A 20,428-nucleotide genomic window follows, 5' to 3' on the forward strand; every position below is an offset into this window, starting at 1 on the left:
GAAGATATTATTTGTAGCTTGCCATAGTGAGTTAAGAATTGTGATTCCTCCCTGACCCAAAAAAAAAAAAAAAAGATATATTGAAATTTGAATCCTAGGTATTTGTGAATGTGACCTTATTTGAAAATAGGATCTTTGCAGATGCAAAGATGATGGTCTTATTAGATAAGGGTGGGCCCTGGTTTCCTCATAAGAAGAGGTAAACTTGGACATGGGGCAAGGAGGATTTCTGTGTGATGGTGGAGGCAGACTGTGAGGTGATGGGTCTTGTAAGCCAAGGAATGCCAGAGACTGGGAAAGGACAAGGAAGGGAAAGGACAATCTTGTTGTTGTCTCCTGGCATCTTCACAAAGAGCAAGGTGCTGTTGACACCTTGATTTTGAACTTCTAGCCTCAAGAACTGTGAGGCAATACATTTCCATTATTTTAAACCACCTAGGCTTATGATAATTTGTTATGGCAGCCCTAGGAAACTAATATATCTTTACATAATCAAAATTCGGCCATTAGAAATTTCTCATCTGTCTATTGTTCCATGATGAACTGTGGGAATGAACTTATTAAAACAAAACTTAGCATGCCTAAGTTTGTTACATGGTTTAGTTTGTTATGTTAAAACATGGTAGTGGTAATATTTAAACAACTATACTATTAATACTTCAAAATGTAAATTTTTTAGTTCAGTAAGAATTTTTAAGATATGTGATGATACAAAGTGAGCCCTACAATTTGTAGAATGATTGTGACAAGATACGAATATATAAAAAAAATACTAAAAATGGTATAAGATGCTGTAATAGAAATCATGCCAATTCTTGCATCAGTTAGAGAACACATATTAAGTCAATCAGATAGTTAGATCTTTTTTTAAAAGTTTTTTTAGTTGTAGTTGGACACAATACCTTTACTTAATTTGTTTATTTTTATGTGGTGCTGAGGATTGAACCCAGGGCCTCACATGTGCTAGGAGAGCACTCTACCATTGAACCACAACCCCAGCCCTAGATATTTAGATCTTTTAAAAAGAAAAATCTTTTGTGTACTGGTGGAAATAAAATCTTAAATCTTAAGATTTCCAGAGAAGCAGAAGTCTATCACCTTGAGGGTTTACCTTCCTTCCATAATGCTCCAAGAGTCCAGGGACCTTAATGAGTTCAAAGAATGTAATCATCTTTCCAAATATTTCACAGATGAAGAAGAGAAATGATTGGATTTTTGTTATTGTTGTGGCTGGGGATTGAACTCAGGACCTTGAGTATGCTAAGCACACACTCTACCACTGAGCTACACCCCCAGCCCCAGGATTGGAAAATTTGATCAGCCTTCAGCTGGGTCTCACTTTTCAACTTTCATGGTTTCGGCTGTCCACAAGTTACAGGGAACACTGGATCCTCAGGGTCTGATGCATTCTCTTTTACTCTTGTGATGATGTACTTTCTTGTCAACAGACCATGCAGCAGACATGCACTTCATACCTTGACTACAGCCCCTTCATTCACATTCACATCAGTTAGGAGGACAGGCCCTACAGTCCTACAGTCCTGATCTGCCATTAACTAGGTGTGCAACCTTGGAAAAGTTACTCCAGCTCACAGTCCTCTGTTTTTAGTACTGTAAAATGTGTATACTGTTGTATCTCATAGACTAGTTGTAAGTATTCAAAAAGAACGTGTGTGTGAAATACTTAGGAAAATGCCTGGCACACAGCAATATTTATTATAGTGAAACAATGATTCAGTAGCAGAGGGTTGTATCTATATGCCTTCGAAGAGATTTAATAATGTGGGAGAAAAGTCTGTGATATAATTTTAAGGGCAGAGAGACAAATCTAATTTTATACGTAGTGTGATTTTTTTAATGTGGCAAAGAAAGTGCTCACCAAACATTCTGTTTTAGCTCCTTGACATTTTCTAACTCCCTCGCCATGCCTGGAATTATGTCACTAGTTCTAGACCAAGGGCTGTGATGAAAAAGTATGTGTCTCTTCTGGACAGAGGGACAGAAGAGCAGGTGTGAGGCCCTTAAGCTGTGCTTTGTCTCTTAAAGAGACCACATGTTCCAGATGCAGCAGGAAGTGGTGGGGTTTCCATCAGCCTGGGTCTTGATGGACTAAGCCCTTGCTAACTGTGACGGACAGGTAAGTGTGAGTGAGAAATACACCTTGCTGAGTTAGAACCCTGGGAGGTGGGGGTTAATTTATTACTACAGAAAAGACATGGCCTATCCTAATATCCTTATTTTTATAAAATTCTGCCTAAAAGCTCTGAAGACAATTTCATCAAAATTTCAGTAGTGGTTTTGGATGAAGAGTGTGATTGTAGGTATTTTAAATTTTCTTTTATATTTTTCCTCTATTAAAATTTTAAAAGGTGGAAATTATGGATTCAATTCATTCTAGGAAAATTTTGATCAAAACTGATTAAATCATAGGCATTGACTTTGAAATAATAAGCATTAGCTATTTAGAGACAAATTATTGATGAGAATTATTTTACTCTCTAGCACTGATACTCAAGGATTTTTTTTTTGAATTTTTTAATATTTATTTTTCAGTTTTCAGCGGACACAACATCTTTGTTTGTATGTGGTGCTGAGGATCGAACCCAGGCCGCACGCATGCCAGGCGAGCGCGCTACCGCTTGAGCCACATCCCCAGCCCAATACTTAAGGATTTACTGTAGATTAGTGGTTGGCAAACTACATGGGCCGTATCTGGTCTGTCGCCTTTTTTTGTAAATACATTTTATCGGAACACAGCCACGCTGATTTATTCAAGTATTATCTACGGTGTTTTAGTGCTATCATGGCAGGGTTGAATAATTGAAATAAAGCCCACTGGGCCACAGAACCTGAAATATTTAGTATTTGACTCCTTTCAGAATTTTTCCAACCCCTGGTATAGATTGTTAACCCTGAATAGGGCCAGGACTCAGATGAGAAAAGTGAGGCAATTGCCGAGTATAGCATGTTTTTTCAGAGAACAAACCAAGATTTAATTAATCAAGTAATTTACTATTTCCAGGAATCAGCTCCTGTGGTTATAGAAGTTGAGAAGTTCCAAGATCTGTAGCCACAAACTGGAGACCCAGGTGAGCCAATAGTTTCGTTCTAGTCTGAATTTGAAGATCTGAGGAGCAGAATTGATGGTGTAAATTTCAGTATGAGTTCAAGTTTGAATGAAGGTAGGAGAAAACCAACCTCCCAGCTTGAGATAGTCAGGCCAAGGGAATCCCCCGCTTAGCTAGCCTTTGGTTCTGTTCAGTCCTTCAAGGGACTGGATGAAGCTTACCCACATTGAAGAGGGCAATATGCTTTACTCAGTCTCCTGACTCAAATGCCCATCTATTCTAGAAACATATCTCAGGCATACCCAGAAGAAAAGATTAATCTGGGCATCCTGTGGCTAGGTCAAGTTGACACATAAAATTGACTTTGAGTATGAAATTTAAAGAGGCACCGAAAAAACTCAGCAATCAAGGTTAAATAACATTTTAATACAATATTCAACAAGTATTAATGCAAAAAATCCATGATGAACAAAATGTTGAAATTTTAAATAAAGATAGAATCCGTCATGGTACCTTGCCAAGCCATATTGGAGCCTAAGGCAATACTTATCTTGTCTTTATTTAGAATTTTGATAATTTGTTCATCATGTAGGGCACAGAAGTGCCCTAAATTCCCTCGCACAATGCTTAACATACAGTGGGCTTGTTACAGTTTTTCATCAATTTTGAATTTGTTAGCCCATGATACTGTGAAGGAGAAATTACAAAAACTACCTGGTAGAAGGCAGAACTTTATGTGTAATTCCATTCATCAGTTTGTCTATTCACTGACAAATATTGGCGGTGAGCTTTGCCTTAGTCCTGGACGTGTGGGTGCTATCCTAATTTATATGACTGCTTTATGCTGGTATTTTGGGATTTATTATGCTTTAAGCATAATTTTGAACACAATTTTTTTTTCGATATTTATATAGTCTGTAAAGACTTACTTGAATAATCTAAATACTTGCCATATTACTTTTTGGCCAATTATTTCTGGCATCCACTCCCATTTCTTAGTTGATGAATTCATCAGATAGCCTAATCTCATCCTCTCCTTTCAGGGTCCTCTTGTAATATCTCCATCCTCATTGGAAAATGGAATGTTCATTCCCAAAGTCAGGCTTGTTGGGATTCTAAGCCACATTTTTCGGAGTTCGAGGATCTGTGAAGACATGATCTTGAACTTTCATGATATGACATTTGAATGTAGTTGCCCCCCACCCAAAATAAACATTATACTGTTTTCTCGTTGGCACAGACTCATGTTGATCAGTTCAGAGTTCTTGGATGAGAATAGGGAACATTCACCTTTGCCTTTCAAAGACCTGCTCTTTGAGGGGAAGAGAGAGAGAGAGAGAGAGAGAGAGAGAGAGAGAGAGAAAGAGAGAGAAGGAGAGAGAGNTGAGGGGAAGAGAGAGAGAGAGAGAGAGAGAGAGAGAGAGAGAGAGAAAGAGAGAGAAGGAGAGAGAGAGAGAGAGAGAGAGAGAAGGAGAGAGAGAGAGAGAGAGAGAGAGATTGATTAGATTGATTTTTGATAAAGTTTGGGCAATAAAGCACCATGTGAACGGATGTAAAGTTGCATAAAGGTCATTAGATAAAACGTTTTAAAGGGATTATAAATAAGTAAATGTAGAATCAGCATAATTATACATTTAGTTTACAATTGAAAATCAAAACAGTAGCTACTCAAGTGCAAGGAAAAAATTGTGCAGTTCTGGTAAACTGACAAATATATAGTCTGAATTACATTTAAAATGTTAGCTGGCTTTGTGTGAGATGTCTTCATTACCAGGCTTCTATCCCCCAAGGGCTCTTCTCCAGTAGGGAAGTAGAGGAAGAACAAGAAACCTTCCTCATCTCAGTTCTTTGACATGGATGAGGGGTGGTGGGAGCGAGGGATAGGGAGAGAAAGAGAACACAGAAATGAGGTTTGAGGAAAGGGGGAAGTGGAAAGTAAGTGGAGAAGAGGAAAGGAGAAATGTGCAGTGGAGAGAGGGAAGAGAGCAGAAGAACAAGAGACCCGAGTTGGCTCCAAGAGTTCCTTTTTTGTGTGCTGCCTGAGATAACATGACGGAGGGAGATGTACGTACCCGTCACCATCGTTGGTGATGGAAACACACTTGGTTCATTATTACCACACGAGAGCCCTGCAGACTGGTTAGATTAAGAGGGGGGGATGATGTGGGGGTGTTGCCACAGGATGATTTCTGCTGAAGGCACCGTAGTCTGAAGTTTGACAACATTCCTGCCCTGGTCCTTTCCTGTTCCCACAGTGAAGTGAGCTAAAAAGAACTGAACATCTACTCAGGACAAATGGTGACATTTCTGAGGAAGTTGCCTGAGAATTATGGCCTCCCATACCTCATTTTTCCACCGTGTTTGTCTCCCTTTTGGTTTTTCTAATTTTCTGACATATTTTGCCGAGGACCACCTATGGCATGTTGTCTAGAATGTGGGAAAATAAAATGCTCTCAAATGTAACCAGGGGAATTGGAATCTTAACATTTCTCTATTTTTATCATATTTTTGGAGAGAGAACCTGAAGGTTTTTTGCATAGGCATTTTTCTAACATCCCATAGCTGAGTCATGTGGAGGGGATATTTCTGCTATTATCAGTAATTGTCTTTGCTCTGGAGAAAATAAAAGGATAGAGTATGTCTTAGTATCTTCCACAGTATCTAGTCATGTGCTTTGTTTACAGAAGATTCTCAGTAAAATCTCACAAGATTATTAATTTAGTTTCTTTGTAGACAATGATATACACATGGTAGGAATTTTTCTATCCAATTATGAGAATTGTGGGCTCTAGGCCAAATTGTGTATCTGCTATATTTTACTACTATTGTGTATCTGAATTATACTGCTTTTTTTTTTTTTTAATTTGGTTTGTATCTTTGTCAAACCAAAATAGATGCATGGCTGGCAGAGTTCAAACAGAACAGGACTTATAAAGAATACAGCATGTCCTGGGCCATCTTTTCCCATACCCGATTCTTGGTCACTCCTCCACTTTCTCAGCTGTTTAACCTCTCCATTTTAAAACAAAGCCTTAAACTTTAAAATAGTTTCATTTTGTGTATCAATGACTTCCTGCCATGGATGATGGAGCTTTAGCTTTCTTCACTACCCATTCCTTTCTCTTTCTTCTCTCCCTCCCTATTCTATAGGGAATGTCACTCTGTGGGTTAAGTTGACATTGAGAAATTCTTTAAACAATTCTTTTGAATGGTTGCATTCTTTGCTTTATCAAGTATATCTTTGGAAATTTATTTTAAGATAATAATCAGAGGTATGCACCAAAGATTTACAAACATGGATATTCATTACAATCCACCAGTAATTATGAAAGTGTAAACAAAAATCTGAAGTCTAGCATTAAGAGGTTTTTTGAAAAAACTTTTTGAAAAAATTTTTTTCATAGCTTCCTTTTCTTGTGTGTTGACCATTTTGTGAACTATTTTGTATTCACTCATGTCCTTCGATAGCAGATTTTAAGGTAGTCAGATGGTTGCAGAGATTATTCCAAATCTGAGAGGACTAGAATAATAAAATTGTGAAATGGACTTGTGAGACTTCGATTCTACTTTGACAGGGTTGTGGTGTGTATATAGTGTAGGCAGAAAAAGGTTAGGTCTTAGGAATTCAAACTTTTTTTATTTTTTATTATTCCAATTGTATGAATTTGTGGGGTACAGTGTGATAATTTGATACAGGCATATAGTGTGTAATGATCAAATCAGAGTATTTAATATTTCTCTTTAAACATTGAAAAACATATTAAATTAACATTTAATAATTATACATATTTATAGTGCATGCACAGTGTGGTGTTTCAGTGCACATATACTATATGTGCTGACCTGCTTTAGAAATGTTGATCTTTGCTAGCTTTTCCACCTTCTTCTAAAAGAATCTTTTGCTCACAGCTCGCTCATACAGTCTATTCCCTGATCTGTGGTTCTGCCTACCTACCAAGGGACAGGATTGTAGCGGATTGGAATAAGATGGGCATCTAATGCCAGTGCAGATAGTCATAGGCTGTTCTGGGATATTCTGTGATCCCCATGAAAAGATAGCCTGAGCTGTTTGGACTCCTTAGAATTTGGTATTGGAAAATCCTGAGACTGAGCCAATGAACAGTGGGGCCAGAAATTGCGACCAACACGCAGGTGCCCAAGGTTTAGGAGGAGTGGCCACACTGTATTGTGTGCTAGCTAAAACTGAGGGAAGGGAATGGAACAACCAGAGGAGACAGGGCAATAGAGAGAAGGGAAAGGACAGAAGCAGCAACACTGATAGGGTGGGGGCTGAGTTTCATAGTGTTCTTCTTTTCAGACAGCGGTCAGTTGATCAGTGAGTGTCCTTTCAATTTTCTTTTTCTTAACTTAGGTAGATCCTAGTCCTTCCAAGCATATTATAAAGAACTTGAATACTAGAACAAGACACATGTGATTTGCTAGGTAGTGGATGAATATTAAATTTTTTTGAGCTGTGGCATATATATCATAAGCATATTAAGTGAAGATTCATCTAGTAGTAGTATGTAGGAGAGATTAAGAAACTGATTTGGGAAGTTATTACCATAAAATATGTGGGAGATAATTAAAGCATTGAACCAAGGGTATGTCAGAAGGAGGGTAAATGACTAAGTAGATGTAAAACATATAACAAAGGCAGAATCAACAACACGTGATCGGTTACTGGATTTAGGGGACAAGGACAAGAATGAGCCAAGTTGGAGCTGAGATTTTTAAGTTTTGAGGATTACAAGTTGGTAATATCATTAAGAGAAACAGGGAAGTTAGGAGGGTGGATTGTTTTGGAATGTGGAGAGGAGACAGCTGTTTAGTTTTGTGTCCATTGAGTTTCAGGTGACGGTGGAAAACACTATGGAAATAACTTCTGTTGAATTCCTACCACCATGTTCCTGGCCCTGGATAGTGGTGAGGAGTTGAGGGATGAAGATGGATAACATGTGGTTTGTGTCTTTAGGAACTTCTAGTTTTATGGGTGAAGTTGTCTGTCAGTGGAGATGTTTTGTGGGTCCTTGGAGGGAGTTTTCAGACTGGATATCTGGTTGGTGATAGAGGATTGGAGAACAGAAGCATCAAAGGAGACAGTGAGGTGTTAAACCATGGAAACATCTTGTGTCATAGGGCAGGGGAAGGAAAGAAGAACCAGAGGAGGCATGGCCAGGACATTCTCAGGAGAAACTGGATCATACGGGGTGGGAAAGACCAAAGGAAAGGTGGGGGCCCAAAGCCATCACTAATATCAAGTGCTGTGGGAAGCTTGAGAGATTGTGGTTGGATTGGTTGTCGGAGGTCACTCATGATCCTAGAGCAAATTTACGAGTAAGGGGCTAGTGAAGAAATGCAGAAAGCAGATGAAAACCACTCTTGTAATAATTTGGGTGTTGAAGCAATGATAAGTGGAGGAAAGAGGGAGGGAGCAGATGTCAAGTCAAGGTCAAGAAAAGGATTTAGTTTATTAATTTTGAAGACTAGTTCTACCTGAGAAGGCAGAAGAAGAGACAACTGGTCAGGAGGGATCAAGGGTTCAGGAGAGAGAGATGAATGAGCAAGTAAGTAAGGAGGTGGGAGTATTTCTGATCAAGAGTGAAGGTGAAAGAGATAACCTTGCCAGAAGGAGAGACCTTTCATTCTGGAGCCTGGAACTGAGGGGAGGAAAAACAATACACAAACAGAGGAATTCAGCGGGGACAAGAAAGGAAGTACCTCAGATAGCTTCTATTTTCTCAGAAAGGTAGCATGCCAGAAGTGAAGTCTTGTGACTTGGGGATTTTAGGAACCTAGAGGAAGAGAAAGTTTTGAAAGGCCACTAGAAGGAATGGAACAGGGAGTTTGTAAAAGAAGAACAAGAGGATTTTTACATGGTTTATAAAGAGATCATAGAGGGATGACAGTTGAAAGATGACCCAAGAAAAAGAAAACAATTGCAAATTCTAGTGGCATTCAGTTTTACAGAGTTCCTCTCCCCGACTCATATTACTTTACAGACAAAGATTTAATTTCAGGGCAGTTAAGCAACTTATGCATAAGTTGTTGGAGTTGTAACTCCTGCATCCCTGAATGAAAATAGATGTGACAATTGGTCATAAAGCTAATTAAGGGAATTGGTTAAATCTGACGAAATTTGGAAAATATGAAATTGACCCAACCAAAAGATCAATGCCTCTGGATGTTGAACAAACATGATGGTTGGTCAGTGAATCACAAGAAGTGATTCAGGAATATTTTCTAAATTATAGTGTGTGTTCTGGGCAAGACTATTTTGTCAAATGTTTAAACAATTACAAGTGCATATAAATATTTAAATGTCTGATTTATACGAAATATCTGCCAATTGACTTATTATCTAAAAGAAACTCAGTTGTCATCATGCCCATTCTATAATGAAAGTCTAGTTTTCACTGTGAAAGTTACAGTTGTGGAAGATTCTCTGGAACATTATTACACATTCAGAAGTAATCAATCATTTCTAGTAATGGAATGAGGAAATTATTTAAAGTGTTTTAAAAAGTATTTAATTTATTCCCAGTTCTCAAGACTTAGTTCCTTAAATTTCTATAAATCTTCGTGAGGATGAGCTTTGAATTTTTGAGAACTAATTTTTCAGCAGAGCTCCAAGAAAGGTTGAATTCCCTTAGAGGTGTTAGTGAAGACAGATGCCCATTTGTCATCGTGGACAGGATCAAATAATAACTTTATCTTGAGTTTCAGTAGTGATCATCAGGGGCCAAGGACAGTGATCACAACTCTTCTGTGTCATTTCTACATGCAATTTTTGTAACCACAGACAGAACAATTGTCACGGTAATAAGCAGAATATTATCATTGCTGCTGGCTAGACAAGTCTCCGGACCTTTCTTTTTTTCTTTCTTCTCCTCTTCCTCCTCCCCTTCATCTTCCGTCCCCTGCCTCTTCTTCTGTTCCTGAAACTAAATAGCGAGTGAGTCCAGAAGCAAAGATGAAAGTGCCCTTAGACACGTTGTGTTTTCAGAGCACAATGACTTTGCTGGTTGCTGTTCTTCCTGCTAAGACGGCAGATGGGAACGCGTTCAGTGGTATCCCAGGCTTCAGCAAGAGCTAGGGTCAGCGATGTTCTGGCCCCTTGCCCAGGAGATGGAAAGGAATGACTCAGGTTTCTTGGCTGAATTCCACGAGGCATCAGAGGAGCCCTTCACACTGAACTGGTGCTGAACTTTTAATATGTTCCTGAAGTGGAAGACCCTGTCCTCGGCCCAGATGCAGTGTCAGTGATGTACCTAGTCCTCCTGGTGTGTGCGCATGTGCATGAGCGCTCCTATAGCCCTGCCCCTGATGATCCAGACTTTTAACTCCTCATGGGGCAGTGGCCTCACCTTTGCTCCCTCTCAGGTCTCAGTTTAGGATGGGCTGTGCCACGTTTCAGAGGGATCCTTAACCAAGGAACCTGGCTTCCTTGGTGAGGTACTGGGCTGTTTTGTATGATGAAGCCAGGATTCGACAGGACAGTCTTCCTATCTGACTTGAAAGTCTGGGCCTTGTCGGGGGATGTCCTTACTTATGAAGGCACATTCTGAAGAGAATGTCTCCCTTATGCTGTATTTGAAAGCTAAGTCAAGAGTGCTTACTTTTTACTGGACGCTCAAGCTAGTTTTGCTTCCCCCCTAAATCTGCCCTAATACCCCTCTTCACTTTTTCTCTGCCACTGTTTTCTTTCTCCCTGGCTGTGTGCCATCCCGTTTATTAGCTCTGTACTAGGAACTCTGAGCATCTCCACCACATACAGGTAAGAATTGTCAAATGGGAAGGCAGAAGGTCTGCCTTTGCCCCCACTTTCAATGCCCATCACCAAGATGGGGTGTGACAGAGCTGCAACCTGGTGTTTCTGCTGTCCCATAGCCAAGGCGGATCCTTCTTATCGATGCATTCATGGAGGCCTTTTTATAAGTATGACAATGCCGTGGCTAACTTGGTTTTCTTTTATAAGAAAAAGCATGCTGTTTCCCATGTTTAGCAAGACAACTGATCCTGCAGCCTGTCCATTGTGCACAACACCGACCAGCTCTCATTAGAACAGGCATAGAAGAGGGATGAGCACAGGCATTGGAGCAGTGGGATCTGGCTTTGATTCCTGGCTCTACCACATTCTGACCAAGTGACTCTAGAGAGGTTGCTCTCAGTATTGTTTATCTACCATAGGGCCTTTGGGAGAAATAAAGGAACCAATACATGCATAGTTCTTAGCACAGGACCTGGCACATGATACCTGCTCAATAAATGGACTATGATATCACCATTATCACTATTTTCTTGAATGTGGGGCATAAGTCCTTGAATTTGGTCGTCAGGACAGATGTAATGTTCCTGAAAAGTGGCAAGTAGACAATATCTTTCCAGGCATATTTTGATGACTCTGAATATATCGTGAGATTGTTTGGCACCTGGATTCTTTGGCCATCTTCCAACACCCAACAAACAACATCTTTATGAAAGCTGGGACAGAGGAATCATGGTCTTCTGGGGTGACCTGATATGCTTCTCTGGCTTGCTGTCACATAAGTCCCTACTTTTGATAGTTTTTACAAAAGCTTCCTGAGGGATCTCTAGGTTAACTGGAAAATGTGTACTATTTGAGAACCCAAGAGTGAGACTCGTTTTACCCTCCAGAGATTTGTCAGGTCAGAAGTCTATCACGTCTACAGTAAAAGGATGGTTGGCTGTATGCCCATGTCCAAGTGTCACAACTGTGTAATTCAATGGCTCAAGCCACTGGTATCAGCTCACAGGATATTCCACCTCTTTCTTTTTTTTTTTGCCATTGGATCTCAGGCCAAACTTGCTGCTCTTGTAGTGCACAGAGTTCCACAGCAGTGGCTGTTTGTAGCCTTGCTATTCCCCTTGAGCTCACTGCATCTCTCTCATCTTGGATGCTTCCATGACTTGGGCAAACTGCAGGCCATTCAAAAGGGCAATCAGGATTCTTTTCAGCTACCCAAGCACAAGTATTTAAAATACTCTGGTTAGCACAGGAACTTCAGAGAGAATTTCTGGGTGGAAAATACCCTCAGCAATTCCTGTACCTACTATCTACTTGAGTTGACAGTAAAGGATTTCCACTCATGATCCTTTGAGGGGAATGTTCCATTGGAGGTAGTTACCAGCCCCCAAGTGAATCTCGTATGCCTTCTATTATGTGTGTGTACCTACATAGAGACCCATATATATAATTTATATTTTTCACTTAACATATTATCCTTTCATAAGTTTCTGGCTTAGATCTTTTCAATCCATTCTTTAATGCTTTCAGCATGATTTTGACATAATGTGGAAACTGCAAATTTGTTTTTCTCCTCTTCCTCACCCCCTCCCAATTTAAAACTTTTTAGGAGACTCTTATCATTTTCAAAATGGAGATCTAATTGGTGGGCATGGCCTAGAAAACCCTTGGTGATGTGACCCCTGCCTGTTTTCCTTACTGCATCTCCTGCTGCCCCCTCCCAGTTTGTACTCTCCGTTGGCATCCTCACGCGGGTTCATGCTTCTTTTTTGCACAGTCTTCCCTCATCTAGTTTCTTCACTCTCCTTGTCCTTTAATGAACCCCCCAGGCTTTTCTTGTCTTCCTTTCTAAAGGAAGAGGTAAGTTTTTCTTTATTTCTGCCTTCATAGATCCTGAATGACTTATTTAACAAATGCTTATGGAGGAGGTTCGATATAATAAAAAAACTGCATTTTAAAGGAAAATTAAATATTAAAAACCATTTTTGGCTTCAGCAAATGAATACATCTATTTGGGATAAAAATGTAGCTTAGCCACTTAGAGCAGGGTAGATTACTTTAGCCAAAGGACAGTTTGATTCAACTATTTCTGCCTTTTCCCCTTCAAATAATTTATGATATATGAATGTTGTTGAAGAATAAAGGCAACCCATGTGAAAGGTGTATGGTATTTTGGCATGTTTGTTGGGGAGAAACAGCACAGAAATGAATTGCAAATGGTTGGATTAAGAGGGTTAGGATTTGATTTCTGGTGTCTTTGTTAGGCATGGGAAGTAAGGAGCTGGAATATTTTTGGACTAGATCTTTTTCAAAGATCTGAACTAAAAGAAGGCAACAAAGAGAGATCTGTCTCCATGCAAATAGACTTGTGCTCTCATCATCCCACAGGAAACCTGGCTTGATCCTCCCCTACCTCTCAATCTCTTTTACCTCTACCTGCATGAGTCATTTTGGGGTTCTGGTATTATTTACAGCGAATCTCTGTTATTTTGTCAGCTTCACAAGTTTCACTCTTCTTCCACCCGTTCTGGGCAATGCTCCTTCTAGCACTCCAGCCATTTGGTTTGAATGTGAGCTTCCCCATTCCTGTGGACCTAGAACCTGACCCCAGTTGATGACTGACAGGCAGTCAGAACTCATTACTTGGATTTTTGAACTAGAGATGAGGAAAAGCATGGTGGGTTCTTCTCTGGTGGTAACAGTAGCTCTTGGCCACTGTTTTTCTCATCATATTAGTGTAGCTAGTTTAAAAGAATCAAATATACTTGCAGAGAAAAGCAAAGAGGAGCAGGGAATCCTGGTGGGACTCAGATTTTTGGTTGTGAAGTTGCTTATATTGAATTCTCTCTCTCTCTCTCTCTCTTTTTTTTTTTTTGAGGCTGCTCAAAGGCTGCTGTCTTTGGGGACAGTTGTAAACTGCCCTTCTTGTACCACTCAAAACAATATATCTTTATCCCTAATTTAATTCAAACTGGGGTTCTGTTATCTTGCAACCTAAGGAGTCCCGACCATTCCACATTGAGAAATTTGGGTTTGAGCTTCTTTAATAGGAAATAATTATTTTTTTTACACTAATCTAGGTTCTAATATGACTACAAATGTGACTTGGGGAAGAAGCTCAGTTCATGTATTTTTGCTTTATGGACTTGAAGGAGTTTTTCTTTTCTTTTTTTCTTAGAGCTTATGAAAGGCATCATGGTAAAAAATAAATAATAAAAATAACCTAATGAAAATGAGCCAAAGATGCAACCACTATGGAAAGCAGTATGGAGATTCCTCAGAAAACTTGGAATGGAACCACCATTTGACCCAGTTCTCCACCCCTTGGTTTATATCCAAAGGACTTAAAATCAGCATACTACTGTAATGCAGCCACATCAATGTTTATAGCAGCTCAATTCACAATAGCTAAACTATGGAACCAACCTAGGTGTCCTTCTATAGATGAATGGATGAAGAAATATATCCATTCTTTATTCCATTGAGTATATATACTCAATGGAATATTTTTCAGCTTTAAAGAAGAGTGAAATTATGATATTTGCTAGCAAATGGATGGAGTTGGAGAATATCATGCTAAGCAAAATAAGCCAATCCTCCAGAAAAATAAAGGCTGAATGTTTTCTCTGATGTGTGGATGCTAATTCACAATGAGGTGGGGCAGGGGGCACTAGAGAAGAATAGCATTACCTTAGATAGGAAGAGGAAAGTGAAAGGAGGGGAGGGGAGGGGATGTGGGGATAGGAAAGATAGTAGAATGAAGCAGACATTATTACTTTATATATATATATATATATATATATATATATATATATATATATATATATATAATATAATCACACATATATATATGTGACTGCATGACTGATATGATTCTGCAACATGTGCACTCAGAAAAATGAGAAATTAATTCCCATGTATGTATATCAAAGTGCATAAATGCATTCTGTCATGTATAACTAATTAAAACAAATAAAAAATTAATTAAAAAGTAAAAATAAGAACACATTTTTCTTCCCTTTGGGAAAAAAAGTGAGCTAAAGATTTGAACAGACACTTCACAAAGGAAGATACACAAATGGCCAATAATATGGACATGAAAATGTGCTTAACAGTGACATTTAAAGCCACAGTGAATAATATTAATGCCCAAGAGAATGGATAAAATCAAAAAGTCTAGTATCACCAAATGCTGGACAAGATATGGAGCAACTGGAACATTGTTGGAGGACGTGTAAAAAATTTTTTTTTTTTTTGGTACTGGGAATTGAACTTTATGACTGAGTGACATCCCCAGTCTTTTTTATTTTTTATTTTTTAAGCAAGGTCTCCCTAAGTTGTGAAGGCTGGCCTTGGACTTGTGATGCTTCTGCCTCAACCTCGTGAGTTGCTTATGTGAGCCACCACACAGTTACAGGTTTGAACCACAGTGCCTGGTGTAAAATGATTTAACTGCTTTGGAAATGGTGTGGAAATTCTTAACTAGTTAAACATACAATTTCCTTATCATCCAGCAATGCCACTCCTAAGTATTTACCTAAGAGAAATGAAATCTATGTCCACAAAAACATTTCTGTAACTTGATAAAGGTTGAGTTATACAGTTATGCATTTGTCAGACTCATCAACTGTTGCACCTAAGATTTTTTTAAATTTTAATTTTTTAAAATTTTATTGAGCATACATTTTGTCTCAAAAAGGAAGTAAAAATAAATGTTAAACTCTAATTAATGATATGCATGCCAAAGTATTTAAAGGAAAGATGTTCTGATATTGCAAGTTACTTTGAAATGCTGTAAAATTAAGATGGATACATGAATGAAGAGAAAGATGTACAAATTTATAGATGTGATGAAGCAAATATAATAATATGTTAAGTGTAAAGTCCAGTTGGTAGATGTATGAATGTTCACTGTAGAGTTCTTTCACCTTTTCTCTGAAAATTTTCATTGTAAAATACTAGAAAAATAAACTGCAAAATGAAAAGAAAGGGCATAAAATATATTAGTTAATTGTAACTGATTATATATTACTGAATGTAATTCAATAAACAACTGGCTTGAGTATAAATGTGTTGCTACCACATAATAAATTACAAATAATATATTGGCACACCTTATTTAGGGCTGTCCCCAACAGTGCTGATTTGAAATAGTGATATCTCAGAAATATTTTTATAGTAATATACATATGCATCTACATTTATTACAGCACTGAGGAGTAGAGTAATATAGACCTCCCTCATGATCTGTCAGCAAGTGCAGCAGATTGAGATCCATCAAAGGCTCACAGTCAGCCCAGAACTTGTCTGATCCTGATGATAGTGTGCAAATGACAGTGTTGGAGGAGCCAGAGATGTGTTATGATGAATGTGTAACATGTGAATTTCTGTAGTAGGTGATCTGATCAAGGAAGTGATAAAACCTTAGAGTCCATTATGACTTGCCGGAATTTTTTTTTCAATACAGAGGTGGTGAAGAAGACAGGTGCTGAAGCCAGACTGCCTGGTTCCAGTCTTGGCCGTGTTGTTTACTTGTTGAATGTTTTGGGCAAGTTAAGCCACCTTTGTCTCACTTTTATCATCCGTAAAATGAGCGTCTTCACAGTTTCTTCTTCATAGAGTTATTATGAGAATAAAACAATTCAGTATATATAAAGCCCATAGCACAGGTCGTGATGCTTACTTAGTAAGTACTCAATAACTAACTACCACTGTCATTTTTATGAGGAGGCATCAGATGCATTGCCGCAGGCTGGGAGGGAGTGCAGCCTGGGAGGAAGGAATCAACAAATGTCTTAACAAAGGTGGTAAGAAATTATGGCCCTAGGCATGGCATTCCTTCAGGGACTCAGAAGGGAAGGAAACTTTAATTACACTTAATTGCCCATTTATGATGTGTGGTAATGTCCTTATATAATGCTGATTCAGTTCAGGCTAACTTTTCCAGGAAGGCACCCACTTACCAAACAGGTCACCAAACAGGGTCAACCTGGAGAGCTAGTTCCCCTTCCAAGATCTGATAGGCCCTCTTAGCTGAGAGGCGGAGGGTTCTTATCTAGCTCCAGATCCTTTTCTAAGATCACAATTTTGTAGTGCATACATATCTTCTTGTCATCCTCTGGCATCCACATTGACTTTCTAAGTAGGAGGAGTCTTGTGAGACTTGGGAAAACTGTCAGGGCCTACCCCATCAGAGGGGCAAAGAGGTCAGGCATCTGTTCTCCCTTGAAGCTTTAGATGAGGCTTGCTCAAAATCTCTTGTCTGAGCATTTGAATCCTCAGGGAGTAAGAAGCTGGGGCAGTTCAGAATTTCTCCTAGTGGTGGTGGTAGCCATGGCATCTAGCGTCCAGTGGTGGCTGTGTCAGCATTTTATCAGGGTTCCCAAGCTGCTGTGATGGCAGGGCCTATGGTGGCATCCAAAGTTCCATGGTGAAGGCTCAGGACTGAACCAGGCTAGTCCTGGCAGGTGAGCTCACCAGGGGTCTTCTGTTACCTGTATTTCGCTGCTTTCTGTTTATATTTTGAGCCTAATCTGCAGCCCGTGTGTTGATTCTGTATTACCCCGTACCTTTCAATTAATCCATTTACTCAGTTTGTCTCCACTGCTTGCCACCTGGAAACCTACCTAACATGCTGATTTTCTAAGATCTGCTTGTCCTATTCTATACCTACAGCTATCCTTTGCCTTTATTTCACAGCAAATGTACCGACTGTAGGCAAGTCTAAACTTGGTCTGTTGCAGTCTTTAAATTTTTAAAGTATAGGCTTTTCATATCCGGCCATAATCAACTGTGTTTCTTTTCTTTTCTTTTTTTTTTTTTTTGTTTTAGTTTCCATCTCAGCTTTTTAAAAAAAATTTATATATGACAGCGGAATGCAACTGTGTTTTTTATCAGAAATTTGCTACATTACAGAATGGATTACATTTATTCAATTCATATCAGTTTACCAAACATCAGTCGAGCATTTGCCTTGTGCTGGGTGATAGTTAGTGTGTTAGCTTTTCACCGGTGTGACCACAATACCTGACAAGAAAAGTTTATTTTGGCTCATGGTTTCAGAGGTTTCAGTCCATGGTCAGTCAACCTCTTTGCTGTGGGCCTGAGACGAGGCAGAACATCAAGGCAGTAAGGTGGGGTAAAGAAAGGATGGGGGCAGAGAGAGAGAGGGAGAGGGAAAGGGAAAAAGGTAAGAGAGAGAGATAAATATTGGGAGAGAGATAGCTGGGGGTGGGGAGTGGTAGGAAAGGTGGGGGAAGGTAGGATCCAGGGATGATCATGTCTATATTACTTGTAATACTAAATACAATGCAAATATTATGTAAATAGTTGTTACACTGTGCTGTTTGGGGAATAACATGATAAAACTCTGTTACATGTTCAGTACAGACATAATTTTTTTTCAAAAAAAATTATTATTTTTTAATCCAAAGTTGTTTGGATCTGTGGATGTGGAAACTAGATGTGGAGGGCCAACTTATTTAGAATGATGCTCATTTAATTTGTTATATCATGGGGAGATGCAGGCACACCAATTCAGCCGCAGCCAAAGAGCAGGGGGTGCAAAGAGTCCAATCAAGGGGTAATTGGTAGAGGGTGGAGGGGTGGCATGACACGATGGCTCAAATCTTGATAGAGAAGCTTGACCAGCCTGGGCTTATATCCAGCTCTTCCTTGCCTCATGAAATAGGACAAATTATTTAATGTATCTAAAGCTTGGACTCTTTACCTGGAAGGTGAGGATAATACTTACAGCCTCATATTACTCTGAAATTTAACTGAGTGTTCTGCCTGTTGCTGACACTCTGCTTGAGGCTGTTCAGGAGCATTTTAGTAGAATTTTTAGCTGCAATATCATGTTGAGGTGTTGTTCTTCAAGGAGTCTCTCTGTCCTTCCCCTGATTGAAGTAGTATTATAATATGGAAACTCCAGAATATTTCCTCTCTCAATTGCCTAAACATGTACTTCACACATGGAAACCTCTCTGCCTCTTTGCTGCTCACCGTGGGCACGTACCACTACTGTCAGAAGGTCTGACACTCAGGATCCATCATGAGCCTCCTTCCGCAGCACTGTTTTCCTGGGAAGACCAAGAAAAATGAGTAATTTTACCCAATTTGCTATTTGATCTTTAGACCCTGTCATTAAATCATTATTCATATTCTTCAGCCCACTTTGTTTTTTTAAAAGTGTATTATAGGGCTGGGGATGTGGCTCAAGCGGTAGCGCGCTCGCCTGGCATGCGTGCGGCCCGGGTTCGATCCTCAGCACCACATACAAACAAAGACGTTGTGTTCGCCGAAAAACTGAAAAATAAATATTAAAAAAATCTGTCTCTCTCTCTCTGTAAAAAAAAAAAAGTGTATTATAAAAAGTACTTTATTAAATTTGGAGTCCTTCTCAAAGTATTTCGTAAATGATATTTGTGATTCTTTCTAGTTTATAGCTAATCTGCTCTGTTTCATTGCTTGTTTTCCTTAAATAGGCTATTTTTATATTATTAAAAACTTATTTTTTACCCCTATAATTATCATTTCAGCCATCAATTATACAAATGGAATTTTTGTTTATTTTTGGAAGGGTTTAATTTTAAAATTTTTTTGGAGGGAGAACTTTCTTTCTAGTCTTATATGAAACTTCAGTTTTTGTTCTCTAACTTCTTTTTAATTCTTATTTTATTTCATTGCCTTAAGTTTAATGATTTCTTTAGTCCAGAAACATAGATGCTAAGATTTTGTTTTAGTTTGTCTGAACACTCTTTCAGAAATATATCTATCCCCTTCTAGACCAAATGAACAAATAAACCCACATTTTAAGCAGCATAATAGTTTTGTAAGATAGTATTTTCTTCAGGACAGTTATTTCTAAGTGATGCTTTATATGTTTATTTGCCAATGTTTAAATGATCATGTACTTCAGTTTGACCTAACTAGATTTTGTATTGTACTTATCTTTTGTATTTTTGAAGAAAGGTGTTGCTAGATTGTGAACTTGCCAAAATTATTCACGGTTTAGTATCTTTAAGGGTTAATTCTGCATCTTAATTAAGGGGCACTGTTTTTATTTTCTTTTTTAGAAAGTATGATTATTAAAGCATATTAAATTTGTAAATTTGTGGGTTTCACCATGACATTTCCGCACATGCATATTTCAGGCTTTGACCATGTCTACCTTCCCCACTTTCCTCTCTCTGCTTAGTCCCCTTCCCCTTTCCTAAGAGTCCCTCCAGTACATTCAAGTCATTTTTTTTTTTAAGTTCCCACAGATGAGAGAAAACGTGATTCTTGTCTTTCTGCATCTGGATTATTTTTCTTAACAGGGTGACCTCTAGTTCCCTCCATTTTCCTTCAAATGACGTGATCTCACTGTTCTTTTTTTTTTTTTTTTTAAATTTTTTATTGTGGGTTGTTCAAAACATTACAAATTTCTTGACATATCATATTCCACACTTTGATTCAAGTGGGTTATGAACTCCCACCTTCACCCCATACACAGATTGCAGAATCACATCAGTTACACATCCATTGATTTACAAATTGCCATCCTAGTGTCTGTTGTGCTCCGCTGCCTTTCCCATCCTCCACCCTCCCC

The 20,428-nt window shown here is 38.8% G+C and overlaps 1 long non-coding RNA gene across 1 annotated transcript in view; it reads left to right on the forward strand.

The window, feature by feature from the left end:
* The window catches only part of LOC125610684, a 118,189-nt gene that overhangs the window by 5,136 nt on the left and 92,625 nt on the right, over positions 1-20,428 (forward strand). Inside the window, exon 3 of the long non-coding RNA XR_007340684.1 lies at positions 3,023-3,089. This is a non-coding gene — a long non-coding RNA (uncharacterized LOC125610684). The remainder of the gene's footprint in view (positions 1-3,022; positions 3,090-20,428) is intronic.

This window comes from Marmota marmota, unplaced genomic scaffold, assembly GCF_001458135.2.
Source record: "Marmota marmota marmota unplaced genomic scaffold, marMar, whole genome shotgun sequence".
Taxonomy (NCBI): domain Eukaryota; kingdom Metazoa; phylum Chordata; class Mammalia; order Rodentia; family Sciuridae; genus Marmota; species Marmota marmota.